Genomic DNA, 20,655 nt, shown 5'->3' on the forward strand with positions numbered 1-20,655 from the left:
TATTTGTCTTTGATATTTGTAAAACAAGATTTTAGTAAATAATTATCCTCATATTCCATGTAGTTCAGACAGTTTACTCTCCAGACGTATTCATATTCAATTTCTAAATCGTTAGAATAACAAGAGGGTACTAAGATTGACCCTTTTTCAAACAATACAATTGAGAAGAACGCAATATTTATTTGTTGATTAAATGTAATGTGTTGTGCAAATGATAAACCTAATACACTTTATAAAGTCTACGTACAATATGTTTTTGTATTGAAGCATTGAAATTTTCTAGGTGACATATATATTATGTAATTTCAAACTGTATGTAAGCATGGCTTATTTGATTACTCCTTCTTTTGAATTTGTAAATATGATTAAGAAATAAGCTATCCTTGTTGTACCTTGAGACCTTTACTGAAATATTCGAAGACGTAAACAATCTAAAAAGTAAAAACAGAACCGCATGGAACTATCTTTAAAAATCAGCAGAATGCCAAAAATAACGTCGAATCCAATTAAGAACTTCCAATTAAGGATATTTACTTCATTAAACACGAGTTCCCCATGCTTACCCTATTAAAGTCTTGACAGCGATCAATTCTAATCGGTGACGTCAAATAATGTGTTCGTTGCTAATCAAAAAATTCGGTGGAAAAAACTCTTGTTTCCGTTATTGTCGTTTTTGTATAGGGAAATAGTATAAAATTTACTCAAATTACCATTGCAAAAAGTAAAATCACAAAAATACTGAACTCCGAGAAAAATTCAAAACGGAAAGTCTCTAATCAAATGGCAAAATCAAAATATCTAACACATCAAACGAAGGGATAACAACTGTTATACTCCTAACTTGGTACAGGCATTTCTGATGTAGAAAATGGTAGATTAAACCTGGTTTTATAGCTAGTTAATCCTCTCACTTGTATGACAGTCGCATCAAATTCCATTATATTGACAACGGTGTGTGAACAAAACAAACAGGCGTAATAGCTAAAAATGTCAAAAATAGGGGTACAGTAGTCACCATTGTGTTTTAATCTTCATCACTATAAAAACAAACAAAGAAGCTCAAAAGGGCATAAAGACAAAGCACATCGGCTAAAATGAAAGACAAGAATACAAAAATTGTCATAGAACAATAACACATTGGCGAAATGTATAAGTACAGAATCACATAACAAACGGACGACACATTTATGAATTTGCTTCATATTTGTGAACGCAAGTTTTCGATAGTGGTTTGATGTACATAATTTCGAATGCAAGATGTCACAGAAGAATATTTATTATGTAAAACAAATCCAGTTCTGAGATTCTCTGTGTAGAATTTTTTTTCGAGAATCCAGTGTCTATATAGTAGTTAAATTAGATATAAAGTTTTCCATAATTATAAAATAGTTTGGCAACATCAATAACTACTACGGCATTCAACAAAATGCAAAGCCTATACCGTTATACTATAGTTAGCAATAAAAAGCCCCGAAATGACAAATGTAAAACAAACGACAGCCACTGAATTACAGGCTCCTGATTTGGAACAGGCAGATACATACAGAATGTGACGGGGTTAAACATGTTAACGGGATCCCAACCCTCCCCTTACTTAGGACAGTGGTGTAACAGTACAACATAAGAACGAACTATAAAAATCAGATGAAAAAGGCTCAACTGATCAGATGAAAAAAGGCTCAACTGATCAGATGAATACATACAGAAATATTACAGATAGTAGACGTGGCCGGGTTAGTTTTAATTCGGTGTTAAGTCTCATTCAATTATTTTACAATCGTAGCAGAAAGAAGTTCGGCTACAACAATCGGAAAAAATCGGTAGTCATCTGCGACACTGATATTCCATAACAGTTAACCCACTACTTATGGCGTCTGTAAAACTTTAGAAAAGGATGACCGCAAGTTAAACCAATGAATTAATATTCAATCAAAACAACAGATAAGTATATATAATATTAAAAGCAATGTTTCTCCAAACATAAAGTCAAAACTTGATTGTTAAAATAAGTTCGGTGTGGGGAAAAAAGCATTATTAGTCATATTATTGTCCGTACATTTATAATGGGTTGGATATCTGTCAAAAGATTTCCTGTCTTTTACTCATAAGTTAAAACAATAGTAGTTCAAAAAAAATAAAAGAAACTATCAATATCCTTCAATTCTAGTTTTATTAACGCTTCCAGAGAAAATTACAAATATAACGGATTTTTTATGAACTCAGAGATCTTTTGTTCACCAAAATGTAAGATTTTTCTTCGGAAGAGAAGGCATTCCAATGTTCTTTCTTTTATCAGAAACCATTTACAACAACTTTACAATAAGTAACGCTTGCAATCGAAGATATATGTAATATATTACATGAGAGTATATGGAATTTGATGAGACTGTCATACTAGTAAGAGGTTTTGCTAGCTTTAAAACTAGGTTTATTCCACCATTTTCTACTTCTGAAAATACCTGTACCGAGTCAGAAATATGACAATTGATATCCATTCGTTTGATTGTTTGAGCTTTTGATTTTGACATTTGATTAGGAAATTGAATTTTCCTCGGAGTTCAGTTTTTTGTGATTTTACTTTTTATACACTTTACTTCATTGATTTTCAAACAAATTTCCGCCCAGCAGGCATTTACTTTGAGATTTACTTGAATCGTAAAATTTTTATAGTCACTAAACGTAATTTTTCATCACTAAATCCTTTGTTTTAATGTCTTCCACAGATCATTAAATACCTTATATAATATATTTCAGAAGAAAATAACCGTTAGCCCTAAACATGCGCTCTAGTCTTATATTTAATTTGCAATATACAAGGATTTGTTGATTGAGTTTCTTAGATATCTGATGAAATAATGTTCATTCCCTTGGTTAAGTTAATATTGTTATACCGACAATTTTGTTTAGTATGAAATAAATGATTGTTCAACAAAAAGAGAAAATCAAAAATTTTATGACACGACAAAATTCTGCAAATTTAATGAGTATGTTAATATTTTAACAGACGTCACATAGTACTGGAACTCATCTTTAAGAGAATTTGTCTTTAACTTATACATTTCTCAAAACTGATAATGAATTAATCTATCGAAAACGTTCTTGTATGTATCGAAATATATGTAAATATTGAATGTGTTTTTAGTCATTCGTGAGTTGAACTTAGAATCGATCACTTTGTTGGCAAACATTATGAAACTACCAAATGAACTAAAAGCTTCACTGGTAACAATGAAGTTGGATAGAAAAGAGCCGGTTTGGAAATTCACCGCCATCTCTGACAAGGTCTAAGTGCAGCTCACTTGGTTCAAGGCTAAGGAACAGGACACTTCATCCCGGAAACCTGAGCCGGCCCTGAAAAAGAAAAACAATCTACCATCTACCAGGAGACGTAACACTAACCGTTTCGCCCAGTGGATGGGCACAAAAACATTTCTTTCTGCTGCCGCAAAACAACAAAACATCGAGGCCAGCGTAAACCACAAAAGTCAGACAGAAGCTACGGACACGATAGTTGATAAACTACTCACACCAACAAAGTACAAATGTGAACCAGTGAGATTTGTCATCAACAAGGATATTGTCACCAGTCCGTACAACCACAAGAAGGCATTTTATCGCCTCATTCACTATACATCGATAACATAAAGAGGCAAGCGCCGTAGGAAAGACGTCGATGAAGGATTTGACATCGACGACCCTAACCTACTTACCACACCAATTCACACGTCGCCCTTAAATCTCCAATCTAAAGAGGCTATATCATGTCAGAACGGACTAAAACTTCATACCAGCCACAACAACGCAGTCAAAATAAGATGAAAGTAAAAGGACAAACAGATCCAAATCTTTAACTTACGTACATCATCAGTCCGCAATGTCCAAAAGGTTAGCCAGACCCTAAAACCTATCATCCATCAAACCTATCATCAATAGTCGTGTAACTCAGTTGCACATCGAATATTAAGTCGTACTCAACACAATCTTCATTGAATGTGGTTAATTCATTGCATAGCGAATTGTTTTTTGTTAAATCTACACCATCAAGAAGTATGAAACGTCGCATAAAATGAAAGAATATTGAATAAAATGTACACGGAACATTCATTATTACTGACTCAGATATCAACTAATGTTATAGATCCGTCATAAACGAAAGATAATCTCAGTTCTCATTAAGTCGAGTGCAAACCTAGAATATATGATAACAATTTTGATATAATATCAGACTTTGCTTTGTGTCGTGGCGTTGAAATAATGAAATGCTATTTTTAGACACCATCGGGAGTACGATGATTTAGAAATTCAGCTCATACCAAAGTTCTAAGGACATGCTTTGGTGGTTTGTAATAACATGATATTGACAAAAATTATAGAGAAGAAATCAGCAATTCACGTAGACTATAGCTTACAATGACTGTAAGTTCAGTGAGAGTTAATTTTATTTCCGATTTAATCGCCTTTGACAGATAAGGACGTCCTCTGAGAAATCTCTGATTGTACGGATGTTAGTGTTGTCAGCCACATAGGTTGATTTGATGTTCTCATCGTTATGAAGTGTTTATTTCTGAATGTTGTTTTATGGTACATTGCAGTATTTCAAGGTTATATCTAGTAAACAATGGCTGAGATATATTAAATCTGAAAACATTATCACAAATTGTAAGAGTAAGGGTACATTAGGTTAATATCTTTCTGATTTCAATAGCGCTATGCCACTCCCTACAGAAGAAAGGTATACTGTGAATAAAGAGCAATTAACATAAAACATACTCATATGGATTTCAGGACGATTGTTGTTTCTCATATTTCTTTTTATCTATGAGAAAAAAAAGAACAAATCAAAGCAAAAAAAACGATATGCGGTATGAATTTCAATAAGACAGGTATCAAACAGATCCAAATGATGCAGATGTTAACAATTAATGTGCACTGAGTCGCCTTCACGAGCAAACCCCATACTGTATAGTAAGCTATACAAAGCCCTACCATGATAAAATATAAATATTAAACGAACAAACAATATAGCAGACTTCAATCAAAAACAAACAATGAGTTACAGGTTCCAGCAAATATAACTGCAATCTGTGTCAATTTTGAATGTTTCAAAATTTGAGTGTTCCTTGTGTACGCTAATATAGAAAAGCATTTCGAATGCATTAAATCTATACTATAAAGATTTTTTTATTTCCAATGATTTAATACAATCTACGACAACGAGTGAACATTGCTTCTTCAATCAATTTCTTTTAGTATTTCCGAAGGCAAAACTTTTAAAAGCCGAATACAACACAGTGGACGACAGAGAAAAGGGATTCCTCATCGAATAAACTAGAATGAAATGAAATATGGAATATAAGTCATACATGTGAATAAAAGAGGAAAGTGGCATTACATCAAAAAGAAAGCAATCCAAGGACAAAAATAACTATATGCATATTTCACCAATACAGGAATCTCATATATATACCCAGCTTTTACTGTCTTGGGCCTATAATAGTTGTGAATACCTTTTAACAGAAACAATCATAGTTTTCCCCATAACCCTCGCTACTCTTATTTTGAAAAGCAGTAAGTTATGAAACTTCACTACAAACATGCACTTATCGAACCATCCGAGAAATAAACATTTCATACGATAAAGGCTACAGATCATCCCTCCCTCACATAAATGAAACTAACAAATAGGAAAGGAACTTTTTTTCCAGTATATCCTTAGGTTTTGGAATATTACCGTGTCAAATTTTGATATCAATAGATATAAAAAAAAATATGGTATGAGACAGCTCTATCCAAGTCACAATTTTTAAAAGAAACCCATTATAGGTTAATGGTATACGGCAATTAATGGAGCCTTAACTCACACTGAACAGAAAGCTATAAAGGCCCCACAAATTACTTGTGTGAAACCATTCACGGAAAAACTTACAGTATAATCTATATGAAAAGCAAGAAACCAGAAACACGTATGATAAACATTCTTTAAAGTACATCAATCACTTCTGTTGTTTGATTAGGTAAAACTGTGTTCTGGTGGAGATCAAGTGTGTGTGTAACAAATTAGAAAAAATCTGGATTGTTTATAGAGAATATGTCATATAAAATCTAGCTTTTATTATCGAAAATATCTATCATTTTTTTTATTTTTATTTTTTTTTATTTTATTTTGAATTGTATTACATTTGGTAATGCCGTGGCCTTTTATATCTTAAATCATGTTATTGTTTAAGGTCGTTAGATCGTGTGTGGTATATTAAAGAACAGAAAGTTGGTAAACTGATTGCATTGCATTCACTAAGTTATCAGTCCTGATGTCCTTAATGCGCGACTTGTACGGAAGCGTATAGGGGCCTTTAATTAATTAGTTAGCAATGATTAAGAAGACTTAATCCATACAATATCATGCACTATATTGCATTAATTGTTTTAATTTAGATAATTAACTATCTTATAAGAGATTTAACTCATTTATTTATGTCAATATTATTTCTTACTGATATAGTCAAATTGCATGTAAAGATGATGGAAGTATACGTATTATAGTAAAAACAGTTATTTTAAAATATTTAAATGAGAGTTAATTTATCTTATGCCTAGGTCACACATTCACGGATTTGATGCCGGATTAGCTACGGATACGATATGGCATCATTCGTGGCAATCTGTATTAGTCCGTAGATATCCGTATTGTTGCCGTAATCACACGTAGCAGTACTTAAATAACCGCTGCGCCATGAGCGCTTGATACGCCCGACGTCTTGTGTGGAAGTTTTATGCAATAATCATAAATAGTTTCTGAGAAAGTTTTAAGCAATTACCATTTATTGCTTTTGAGACACGGCGGGACATGTGAAACCCCCCACCCTGTTTTTTTTTACAAATATCACTAAAATAAAATTTTGAATCAAACCAAAAAGTATACAGATCTTTAGATTAATATAACAAAGAAGTGGGTACAGTTTCAAGCAATAATCATAAATTGTTTTTGAGATACGGCGCGACATGTAAAAAAAACCCTCCCCCTTTTAACAAAATACTCAATATTAACTCAAAAATAAAATTTTGAGTCATCACCAAAAAGTATACAGATCTTTAGATTAATATAACAAAGAAGTGTGTAAAGTTTTAAGCAATAATCATAAATCGTTTTTGAGATACGGCACGACATTTAAAAACCCCCTCCCCTTTTTAACAAAATACTCAATAACTCAAAAATGAAATTTTGAATCATCACCAAAAAGTATACAGATCTTTAGATTAATATAACAAAGAAGTGTGTAAAGTTTTAAGCAATAATCATAAATCGTTTTTGAGATACGGCGCGACATGTAAAAAAACCCTCCCCCTTTTTTACAAAATACTCAATAACTCAAAAATGAAATTTTGAATCATCACCAAAAAGTATACAGATATTAAGATTAATAGAACTAAGAAGTGTGTAAAGTTTTAAGCAATATGAATCTCAAGAATCGTTTTTGAGATACGGTGCGACATGTGAAAAAAAACACACCCCTGTTTTAGTTACAAAATGCCGTAACTCAAAAAGTTTAAATCTTATTTTCACCAAAAAGTATACAGATCATTTGACCATCATAAAAAACAACTATATTAAGTTTAATGAAATTTAGATAAGTCGTTCTCAAGTTACGGTGCGACATGTTTACGCCGGACAGACAGACGGACAGACGCACGGACAGACAGACGGACGGACGGACGGACACCGGACATTTGTATACCATAATACGTCCCGTCAAAATTTTGACGGGCGTATAAAAAGCATATAAAAAGGTACCAGGATTATAATTTAATACGCCAGACGCGCGTTTCGTCTAAATAAAACTCATCAGTGACGCTCAGATCAAAATGGCTCTGAAGCCAAACAAGTACAATGTTGAAGAGCATTGAGGAGCCAAAATTCCAAAAATTTGTGGCAAATACGGCTAAGGTAATCTATTCCTGGGATAAGAAAAACCTTAGTTTTTCGAAACAAAAGTTTTATAAACAGGAAATTTACAAAAATGACCATATAATTGATATTCATGTCAACAACGAAGTGCTGACTACTGGACTGGTGATACCCTAGGGGAAGAAACGTCCACCAGCATATCCTTGACAATTTTTGAACATGTTCAAAATTTGACCACGGATCAAACGACCGTAGTTACTCCTTACTAAACCGTATAAGACCGTTCTGATCCGTTTTAGTCCTTATCAAAACCGTATTAATCCGTAATTATTCGTAGGCTAGAATGATTTCTACGGCTAGTTTCGGAAAACTACGTACTAGTGCGGTTACATCACGTATTAGTAAGGATGCAAAACGTTTTTTTACGAATGTGTCACGGAACGGCACGATTTCATTACGTTCCAATACGAATAACTAGGTATCAGCCAGGGTTCTGAAAGTGTATTACGGTTAACTACGTTACATCACGACAAAATACGGAATACTCTGGATTCTTCTACTTTCATTGGTACCAATTTTCGAGAATTGCGAAAACCTTGCATTTTCGCGGATATTTAATTTCTTGGTTCTGCCAAAGTCTGGACACAACTTTATAGTTATTTGTTTTTCGTTTAACATTTAGCAAATTATAGAAATGTGACGGTTTGTACTATTCCGTTTCATACCGTTCTCATTCGTACTAACCCTCACTTATACAATATTTATTTATCCGCAGTACATACGTCACGACACGTGTCGTTGCGTACTAAACCGTGTCATTTCCGTATTATACCGTGTCTTACCGTAATAACCCGTATCACTCATGTCGACAAAATGAACCCACTCCTTCATTATCCGTGGTAGTAACGTCAAAACTCGTAGTTATACCGTTGTACATCCGTATTAGACTACGGAAACAGTATTTCCGGGATCATCCGTGAAATTAAATCCATAGTGGATCCGGCGAGGTGATCCGTGGATGTGTGAGCTAGGCATTAAATAGCATTTGTTTCAGGTTTGTTTTTTCTTAACAGATTTGCTATCAATATTTATTCCTTTGTGGAATATTTCAAACCCTTATTAAGTTTTACGTAATCATCATATTAAATTGAGGAGCATATAAACAAAACATTTATATACACTACCTTTAATTATATATTACAGTGACTTGACTGATAGTGTTGCTATCCAACAATTGCAATTCATTCAAAATTTTGACCAAATTGCAATTTGTTTTATTAAACCAAATTGTTCAACTGGTCAGAAATTTGAACAAATTGTTCAGTCAAAATGTGAAAGTGCAAGGTGATAAAATAAATCATACTTACAATCCTATAAGACTTTAACTCCACTGTGTTGATGTTATTTTTAAATTAGTTTGTCAATCTGTATAGGTATATATAGCTATTACCATACTAAAGGTGAACTGTTTTATTTGTAATTGCTATAAAAATGTCCAAACTAAGCTTTTATATAGTTTTTCTTTCAAAATGTATTCTATATTCATAAGAATCACACAGTATATGAATAAAAACATCATATTCAGTAAAATAATTTGTAAAATTGCAATATATTTGTAGGAAGGGGAGATAATCTTTTTTGGTTTCAAAAAGTCTTTATTCAAAAGAATAGTATTTTAGGTTATTTTCCCAAGGAAACTTATCAATAGCATATTGTTATTTCACATATAGTTTACTGAATATATGATGTATTATTTTAAATGATATATGATTCTTATAAATATAAAATCCTTTTCGAAAGAAAAACTATAAAAGCTTAGTTTGGACATTTTTATAGCAATTCAAAATAAAATAGTTGACCTTTAGTATGGTAATGGCTATAATATAACATATATGATATAATATATCAATACAGTGGAGTTAAAGGCTTATAGGATTGTAAGTATATTTTATTTTATCACCTTGCACTTTCACATTTTGACTGAACAATTTGTTCAAATTTTTGACCAGCTGAACAATTTGGATTAATAAAACAAATTGCAATTTGGTCAAAATTTTGAATGAGTTGCAATTGGTATAATTATATTATATCATATATGTTATATTATAGCCATTATCATACTAAAGGTCAACTATTTTATTTTGAATTGCTATAAAAATGTCCAAACTAAGCTTTTATATAGTTTTTCTTTCGAAAAGGATTTTATATTTATAAGAATCATATATCATTTAAAATAATACATCATATATTCAGTATACTATATGTGAAATAACAATATGCTATTGATAAGTTTCCTTTGGGAAATAACCTAAAATACTATTCTTTTGAATAAAGACTTTTTGAAACCAAAAAAGATTATCTCCCCTTCCTACAAATATATTGCAATTTTACAAATTATTTTACTGAATATGATGTTTTTATTCATATACTGTGTGATTCTTATGAATATAGAATACATTTTGAAAGAAAAACTATATAAAAGCTTAGTTTGGACATTTTTATAGCAATTACAAATAAAACAGTTCACCTTTAGTATGGTAATAGCTATATATAACTATACAGATTGATAAACTAATTTAAAAATAACATCAACACAGTGGAGTTAAAGTCTTATAGGATTGTAAGTATGATTTATTTTATCACCTTGCACTTTCACATTTTGACTGAACAATTTGTTCAATTTTCTAACCAGTTGAACAATTTGGTTTAATAAAACAAATTGCAATTTGGTCAAAATTTTGAATGAATTGCAATTGTTGGATAGCAACACTATCAGTCAAGTCACTGTAACTACTAGTATTACTAAATGACTGCTATTAATTGCTAAGGAAGAAATCCCACAAATATTTAGAAAAGAATGAGAAAAAAAGTCATGACCTGTAAATTGAAAACAAAAAAGCGTGGCTAAATTGATTTGATTTGATAATAATACTTATGATTGCCAAATACTTTCAACTTTATCAGTCATTATTTATATAGTAATGTGTACAGACAACCACATGTAACTTTAAAACCGAAAAAAATCATACGAGTACTTCAATTTTTTCACATTGTAAATAACAGCATCATTTATGCATGCAGACAAAATACTGAACTTTCATTATTTTAGACTTTTCAGTTTTCTGCTTTAAACGAAGAAAAGAACACTGAAAGTGGGAAAAAATTAGAGTTAGTTACCACCGAATTAATGGCTGTCTGTTATGAATACAAACCCAATAAACGAACATATATACTGTCAGTAATACATCTCTCACCTTGATGATGTCAGTTACTGAAATTTTCTTGTTTAAATTTTAAAGAGTATAATTTGGTCATTCAAGGTGCAAAGTGTTTGTGTTTAGATATACATTTTGTTCACGAAAAAAATGGACTTTTTTAATTTGTCTTTAAGTTTAAAATAAGGTACACTTTTATAAAAAGAACAGAAGTCAAACGTGTTCTACTTTTACACGAAGAGAGAGGGACTTACTGAATAATAAGATCTTTACTGTACACTGTATCCACTTCTTATGAAGATAGATAAGAAGTTAGCAATATCCTTTAACTTTAATTTTCGCTATATATTTATGATGTTCTTTTACTAAAAGGATTTACAATTTGGTGACCATGTTGAACGCACCTATTCCGTCAAATAAGGTAAAAAAGATACAACATATACAGTTAAGTCTGCCTCATATCTCGACTTAAATCTAGAAATTGACAATGATGGTCGATTGGAAACAAAATTTACTACAAAAGATATGATTTCAGCTTCTCAATTATGAACTTTTCATTTCTATGTAACACGCCCCAGCAGCGCCTGCATACGGCGTACATATCTCCCAATATACACAATATTCCCGGGCAGATATTTCCTACCATGATGTCCTTGATAGTGGGTTGCTGCACACAAGGAAGCTATAAAACCAAGAGCTCCAAAATGGTGAAGTTGAAATCATCCCTTCGTAAATCCTACGGATGTCATCACGAGTTGATTGACCTTTATGGAATATCCGTTTCACAGATGAGATCAGATATATTCTTTATGTCGTAACTACAATCCCTTTCCCTTTTCATGAATGTGATCCCACAGATTTATACTATTTACCGGGTTTGAAATAACATGAGGAATACGACGGGTGCCACATGTGGAGCAGGATTTTCTTACCCTTCCGGAGCAACTGAGATTACCCCTAGTTTTTTGGTGGGGTTCGTGTTGCTTAGTCTTTAGTTCTCTATGTTATGTCATGTGTACTATTATTTGTCTTTTGTCTTTTCATTTTTAGCCATGGCGTTGTCAGTTTATTTTCGATCTATCAGTTTGAATGTCCATCTGGTAACTTTTCTCCCTCTTTGATTATCTCTAAAGTAGGTAGTTTAATACTGCGGTAAATTCTTACGCCAAGTTTTGACTGTATAACATGCAGATATCAAACTATTTGAAAAAAGTTTCTTTTTGAATTTGCAAACCCAGCTTATCACGCTGTTTGTAAGGACATTTTTGTATTTATAATTAACAGAGGCGGAAGAACCACTTAGTTCGATTCAAAACAACGTGATCTTCTTGTTAGGTAGGTTATCTGTAGTTGAGGTTTTTAGTATGCTGAGTTCGGTTGGATGAACGGTTAAGCAAGAAAAGCGAGTATCATGTTTGTTTAAACAACTCTTTTTGCAATTTTCAACAAGATCGCTCACACTTCACTTGGTTGATATAGTCGAAAGTTTGATTATGTCAGTTTTATGGTTTTAAAGCCTATGACGAAATTCACAAGAGGCTAGATATTCATGTTACTTTGCAATATCGTCATCATAACTTATGTTAAGTTAGTTGATACCTAACATCAAAGTTAATTTCTGATGTTCTGTCATTGTGTATAAGTAAGGAAGTGTTTTGGTTCCAAATAAAATTTAGAATACCTGTTGTTTGCCTTTTTATAACTTTAGAAATTTCAGATATTCAATATTATAAGAACAGCTTCAATCGTCTGCAATTTGTATATTATGTATTTTGATAGTGTGAAAGAACGTAATGTAATAGGTTAATTCAAGATGTTAGATGGACAAAGAAGAATAACCACTGATAGGTATCAGAGATTGGTAAGCACTTGTGTTTCAGACTATTTCAAAGAATAATCAATAATTTATTTAATATGATAGATAACTAAATCAATTATCTTCCATCTTAAAACTGAATGGACCAGAAAGACATGTTTGTGAACAAAGTTAGCAGAGTTTGGAAAAAAATACTTTACATAATGTGCTCAGTTCTGTCCATTCAAACATTATAATATGTTAAAACGACATTTGGAAAAGCATTTGAAGTTGTTGTCACGTTGCTATATTCACCAATGTTTTTGTTATATGCATGTAGTTCTATTTGTATTCATCTGATAAATTAAGCCTTTTCCCACTGATGTTTGTAGTTATCATTGATGTATGCTTGTCATTTTTGTTTTTCATAAATTATTTTGTTATGAATTAGGCCGTTTATTTTCTCAATTGCATTTTTTCATATGTTTCGTGTCGAAGCCATTTATAGCCAACCATACGTATATACGATATGTGTTTCTTCATTGTTGAAAGCCAGTCTCAGTATTACATTTTGTAAGTAAAATCGTTTTTCCCCTGTCTAGAGATAATTTGATTACAAACAGTCAGTCTGGTTCTAGACTGAAAAACTCATATGGAACAGCACTGAATGACAAAATTGTTCGATTGTTCAAAAAAAAAGAAGAAGTGGCATGATTGCCTATGAGACAACTCTTCTCAGGAGACATGACACAGAAATTGACAACCATAGGGATGCGTACGACCTTGTTTTCAGAGCAACAAGATAAAAACATCGGTAAACTACTGTTGCTTAATTTTTACACTTTTTGTATTGCAGATACGCCTTTCTACAACCATAGTTTGGTCAATATGGGTTTTTTACATTATTATGAATTATAGTGTACACCTATCTTAACCTCAGTATCAGTTTTTGGATATTGGTAATTACCTTAAACAAAATGCAATTGTATTCATTAACTAGCTTGTTAAAAAAATGTCCTGAAATTTAAAAGCATTATCATTTCAAAAGATAGACTGTGTCTCACCCTTAAACTAATATATGGAAGTTGCGGACGTCCAGTTTCTGTAACAAAGAAATCCAAAAAATGTTTAAGTTAACTTGACTTATTATTATTCTTGATAACACAAAATCAAACAACATTCGTATAAAATACCCTTTCTAAAAAAAGAAATAATGATCACAACAGAGCACAGTACAAAGTCTTAATAATTAAGCTATTATAGATTATCTTTGGTTATCTCAATGAGATTCATTTTCTCGCATTGGCCAGTACGGCGAAAGTGAGAAAACAGTCGAGTTGAGATGACCAATGATTATCTTTTTATCGCTATTTTGCATATGATGAAGTTCATCACTCAACTGCGCTAATAAGGAAATTAATCACTCAGGAAGATCAAACGAAAATTTTGTAAAATGGCACTATTTTACGAAATTTATCTTTGATCTACCTGACTGATAATTTTCTTTCAAGTACAGTTGAGAGATATAAGCAAAAAATGGAAAACAACACGTTTAATAATTTCTTGCGTTCGAAGCGCTTTTTCTGAAGAGCTATATGTCAAAAATACCTAAAATAAATAGCCAAATTCATCTAAAGTCAACTTTACCTGAGGGAGTTGAAACCTAACTTTCATTATAATTTCAAAATTTATAAACGGACAATTAAGTTTTTAATAAAGTTTGTTAAATCATGTTAGTACCGAAGAACTGACTACTGAACTGATGATACCCTCGGGGACTGATAGTCCAACAGCAGATTAGCAATTATCGCTAGAAACTATGAGCGCACGTGCCGTTATCATTGGTAAAATAGCGATAAACAGATTTGTATTGGTCATCTCAACTCGATTCAAGCGAGAAATCAATATCTTTGAGATGACCAACGATAATCTATAATTACAAACATTGAAAGGGTGGAGCAAGTAGCACAAAGTGTTTATCAATAGCTTTAACACATAAGTGAAACAATTTTTTTAACATTCTGTGAGTTAAAAAAACTTGAGAATATATCAACTATTAAAGTTTCGACTGACAGGACTTCGTTGTTAAACAAATCCATCTAACGCGTGTAAAATATGCATTTTTGTACTTGGTTATGCTGTTCTATAAAACATTCAGATTGAAATATTTTTATCTTAAATCGAGTGGTCAAAGTAGTCTGACAAGACGTCTCTATTTTATTAATTTTGAGGTCGCTAAAAATAAAACCGAATATTTTTATCATTGGACCAGAATTTGCTCAAACAAAAGTTTCATATCAACAGATAATATGTTTTATGTTCTTCATTCGGAAAACTAAACAGGGAAAATCAAGACATATAACATCTAGATTTTAGTGCAATACTATAAGAACGTTGATGTTATGTTAATATTTCGTAAATTATATGATGTTTACTATATGATAATGCCTGAAAAAAGAAGTTATTTATTTGTTTTTGGAAATAAACAGGTAATTCTGGAGTAAACGTGAAATAGAAGATCAGCCTCTATAATAAGAGTGGGATCGAATGTACTGTGAGGATTCACTTATGATCATGTATAACCTACACTCTGTTCACTCTATCGTCCAATGGCTTGGTCTGCGTAACCATTGTTTTAACCAAGAAATATATACCTATAATATACAACCTTGGGAAAATGCAGGTTTACTTCATTCTACTGGTACAAATTATTCATAACATTGTTTATTTCACTTTCAGTCACTTTTCCAAATTCTTGAACCATTAGCGCTATTCATGTTTGATTAAAACTTCTGCCATTTCTTAAAAACACGAATTGCTTATTGCGGAGCCGTTTGTCGTAAATGCCTTTATTCTACTGCTATAAATCCATCAATCAGTTTAACCTTTCAAATGTGTGATACAGCTAATTCTAAATACATGTGCAACTTCTTTTTCCTCCTGAAAAACATCATACTTTATATATACGTAGGTATAGATTTCTATTATTGTCAAAATGCTATATACGATGTATCAACAACATGACCTTTTTCATAAAGAAATGTTACATATTCTGGGGTTATACATTTTACGTCTTTGAAAGATGTCAAAAGGTAACATAATGATGTTTTCTTGATATTTGAACACGATTTTCATTAAAATGTATTTCTAATAATGTTTCGGTCGTTGTAGATGTAATGATGCTTTGCTATTAAATAATTATCGATATTACTGTTTTGTACATAATAGTTGGAGGTAAAAAACGGGCATCGATGCGTTGAAATGGTATTTGGGACCGACAGCGATGAATTAAAGTGTTTGGGTTTTTTTTAAATTAAGGGTCGGATTTCACAACAATTGCAGGTCACCGTACGGCCTTCAACAATGAGCAAAGCCATACCGCATAGTCAGCTATAAAAGGCCTCGAAAAGACCATGTAAAACATTTCAAACGAGAAAACTAATGGCCATATTTATGTGCAAAAATGAACGAAAAACAAATACGTACCACTAAAACAAACGACAACCACTGAATTACAGGCTCCTGACTTGGGGCAGGCACATATATACAAAGCATTTAAAATTTGTAAAAACATATAAAACCCTAATATGTAAATGAATTAAGCAATACTTTTCATTTGAAATATAAGGAAAAAAACAATATTGAACTGCATTTTGGGTTTTGTTTCATTATGATTTAGGTCAATAGTGTAATTATCCCGTGGATCATCTATTATTTCTTTTAAAATCAAAATTCTATTTTCCGTGTAGAACATGGAAAGGACAACTTCTCGCCAAATTCCAACAATATTTAACCTTTTAAAAATATTAAAGAAATAAACAAAGCGAATATACAGGGTAAAGTAATCTATATAAAAAAGTAGATGTGGTATTAGTGCCAATGAGTCAACTCTTTTCCAGTGTTACAATATATAAAAGAGAAACTTATAGCTCAAAGAACGGCCTTTAACACGGATCCTTGGCTTACACCGAACTACAAGCTATAAAGGACCCCAACATGATTAGTGTTTACAAATTCAAACAGGAAATTCTACCATATAATCAATGTGAAAAAGAAAAACAAGAAACACTTATGAACCACACCAACAAACGATAAAAAGATAATACATGCTTACCTAATTATTCATTCTCTTTTAACCAGAATCAATCAATTCATACCTATAATAAATGAAACTTCTTTTTCTATAACAGTTTTAAATTTTTTTTGTACAGGTATCTACTTTGTTCATCTTTCTTATTCAGTCATTCCATTGACATGTTTTATTCATTTTTTCTCTTACTTTCATTCTTCTTTATCTCCTTTTTTATTTATATCTTTGTCGTGATTTGTATTTACATGTGAAAAAACTTTCAAACATAAAAGTGTTAAAATTTCATTCACAAGACACGCGTTACGTCTTCAAGAAACTCATCAGTGACGCTGAAATCAGATAATGTATAAGGCCAAATAAAGTATGAATGATTGGGGATTGAATATTCTTAATTATTTCATAAAAAATGTTTTCGAATATCATTATTTATCGCTTGTTTCCGATCTAGTTTTGTCAATCAAAAGACTTGAACATTGGTACTTGCTGTTATGCAGCTTTGCACGACGTATTTAGCTCTAAGTTCAAAGATTCGTAGTCTCGGAGTCCGAATCATGTGTCCTTGGTAAAGTAAAATGTCTTCTTGCAAATCTTTATTTTCCTGTTGACAAGCCCATCAAAATACAGGCTCATTGTGTCTTTCTAGTAAAACGTAAGATTTATGTTCCTAGTTCATTGGTATGTATTTAATTTTCATTAATTTTGACGATTAACAGCCATCCATTTTCATCATAGTTATTTTTTTCATTATCACGAACATTATAATATTTATCTTTTCATTTATTTTAAAGATGTGATTACTTTTCATTCATTTTTTTTTGGTTTTTTGTTTTGGTTAAATAGGGTAATGCACTATTGTTATCAGCAAATGCCAAAATTCAAATCATGATATAAAAGAAAACATTTGTTTGATTAAAAAAAAAATTCAATATGTCGAAAGCTCTATTCAGGTAAACTCAGAATTAAAAACATATATTACAAAAATACCGAAATCAAAGGTATTTTCAAAAAGAGGAAGCCCATAAAAACCGACAAAATCAAACGTTGTCTTCCAACTTTCTATCAAATTTTTCACTTGGTACAGGCATTGTCAGAAGAACATTGTTGTTAAACATTGTTTTACAGCTAGCTTAACCTCCTACTTTATTAAAAAAAAAACAATCCTGGCTAAAATGATACGGCCAGCATGAAATACGAATATATCACACGAATAAACACCCGAAAGTGCACCTGAAATTGTACAATTGTCTCAGAATATGAGCGGTATAATTTTCCTATTTCTCTCAAGGCATTATCATTACAAATAAAGAATAATTTTAATTAACGATTATATATAAATATTGCGAAATAACCATTAGAACTGTTTTAACAGATTTGATTTAGATATTTAAATGTCCTTTTGTTATCTGAGTTTACCCTTCCAGAGCATCTGAAGTCATTTCAAGTATTTGGTGGTGTTCGTGTTTCTCAGTCTTTACTTAATTTTTAATGTTGTGTTTTTTTTTTTGTACTATTGTTTGTTTCTTGGTCCTTTTTTTCATTTTTAGCCATGGTGCTAGCACGTCAGTTTATGTTGGAGTTTTAATGGTCCTCCTCTAGTATCTTACGCCTCTCAATTACCATGGACCTCATTCTGACAGTCCTACTCTAGAACGAACAGCTTATAACAGTTCTATAACAAACTAACTGAATCGACAGTTCTACGGAGAGGTAAGAATTTATCCCAGTTGCATGTATAGTATTTTTGACGAAGTTTAAGCTCTTCTATATCAAGATCTATTCACATACCTGACTTTCGTCAACAACATTTGACAGTAAATCATCATGTCTTCCTTGATCATCTAATGCTACTATTGCTTTAAAGGAAATACAATAGTGAATAACAATAAGATAAGGATGACAGATAAAAAGTGTTCACAAACAAAAATCCAACGTGTTATTACAACCAATGTATTTGGTATGGTGTATTGTGACTTCAGCCTCTTTGATTTCGACTTCTAATCCATACATTTGAAACTTAAAGTGGTATCAGAAGGAACAATAACACTCAGTTTACAAGTATACATTAGTATTTATTCTAATTGCGGCTGTTAAAAAAAATAACACGAAAACGTAAAAAGCAAAAAAACAAATACATTTCCCTAACTGCGTAGCAAATTAATCTATTGCAATAAAAAATCATAATATCTAATAAAATTTGTAGATTTAGCTAACAAAGTCCTTATATTTGTATAAAGTAACATTTGTTTATAGTGGAAAATTGCTTTAACGTTGAATAAGCTACAATTAAAAATTGCTTGCTGGTCCCTCTCTGTGATTACCATTATATTACGCTGGTTCATTTCCCAATCAATCTGTCATCAAGGGAAGATAAATAAATCGATTTTCGTTCATAGTCTTTTTTCAAAAATGATGAACGGTTCTTTATATTGGTATGTAATCATTTTAAACGTTTCAAATTTATGAAATTATATTCGTACATCAATGTTTTTGATACACCAATAACAAAAACTGAAATATATTGAATTGATACATTTTGTAATTATTCAAAAATTATATCAGAAACCTAAACTTAATTATAAAATAATGAACCAGTTAAGGGGAGAGAATACTCGCATAACTTTTTCGAATTGGCACATAATACAACGAAATGTCACTCTTGCATACAAATGGCACATCAATATAATTAATTATCTGCGAAATCGTCCCCCACCTTCAATGATGATTCTAAATTATAAATATAACCAAAAGCTGTTAATCTATAGATAGTTAAGACTAATGAAAGCTAACCCAATGTAAAAATATTTCTTTGCAATTTTTTAAAACTTCCTCAGAAAAATACTCGAGCCACTTGACTTTCATAGCTCAAAATTAACGTTTTTACACAATATTTGAATAAAGAAGTTGAAGATTATTCGCTTCTCAAAGTGTAAGACGCAATAAAAATCGTATGCTTGCACCATCCTACCGAAATACGGATTTAATTAAGTCCTGAACATTTCGACATTTCTTCGTATATTTTGAACAAAACCGGTTTTAACCAAATCACAAGTACGTGTTAAGATCCGACTAAATACCTATTTTCCTATATGGTCAGGTAAAGTTGCTAAACTGCGTTTAATATTCAACGATCCATCAACCAAAATTATATTCAGAAATGAGGACGGGATCAAGTTTCTTATATATGAATTAAATGAAGACAATGCGTTATTAATTTATTAATTTCGTGCGTCCGAACCGGTTTTCGGGATTGACATTATCATATTACACCCCTTATTACACAATTTATAATTCCACATCCAGGATCTGCTTACCCTTCCGGAGAACCTGAGATCACCCTTAGCTTTTGGTGGGGTTCGTGTTGTTTATTCTTTAGTTTTCTATGTTGTGTCATGTGTGCTATTGTTTTTCTGTTTGTCTTTTTCATTTGTAGCCATGGCGTTGTCAGTTTGTTTTAGATTTATGAGTTTGACTGTCCCTTTGGTATCTTTCGTCCCTCTTTTATGTGTGCTTTTTGATACTTCTTTTAATCTTCGGGTGTAAATGGTTAACATGTGTTGTGGGGGTTTATATCGTCGATTACATCCATTAAATGATCGTTTATGGCATAAACCGTTGAATAGTTTTTTTTACGGACCTTTATGTTTGGTTTTAT

Source organism: Mytilus edulis, chromosome 2 (assembly GCF_963676685.1).
Source record: "Mytilus edulis chromosome 2, xbMytEdul2.2, whole genome shotgun sequence".
Classification (NCBI taxonomy): Eukaryota; Metazoa; Mollusca; class Bivalvia; order Mytilida; family Mytilidae; genus Mytilus; species Mytilus edulis.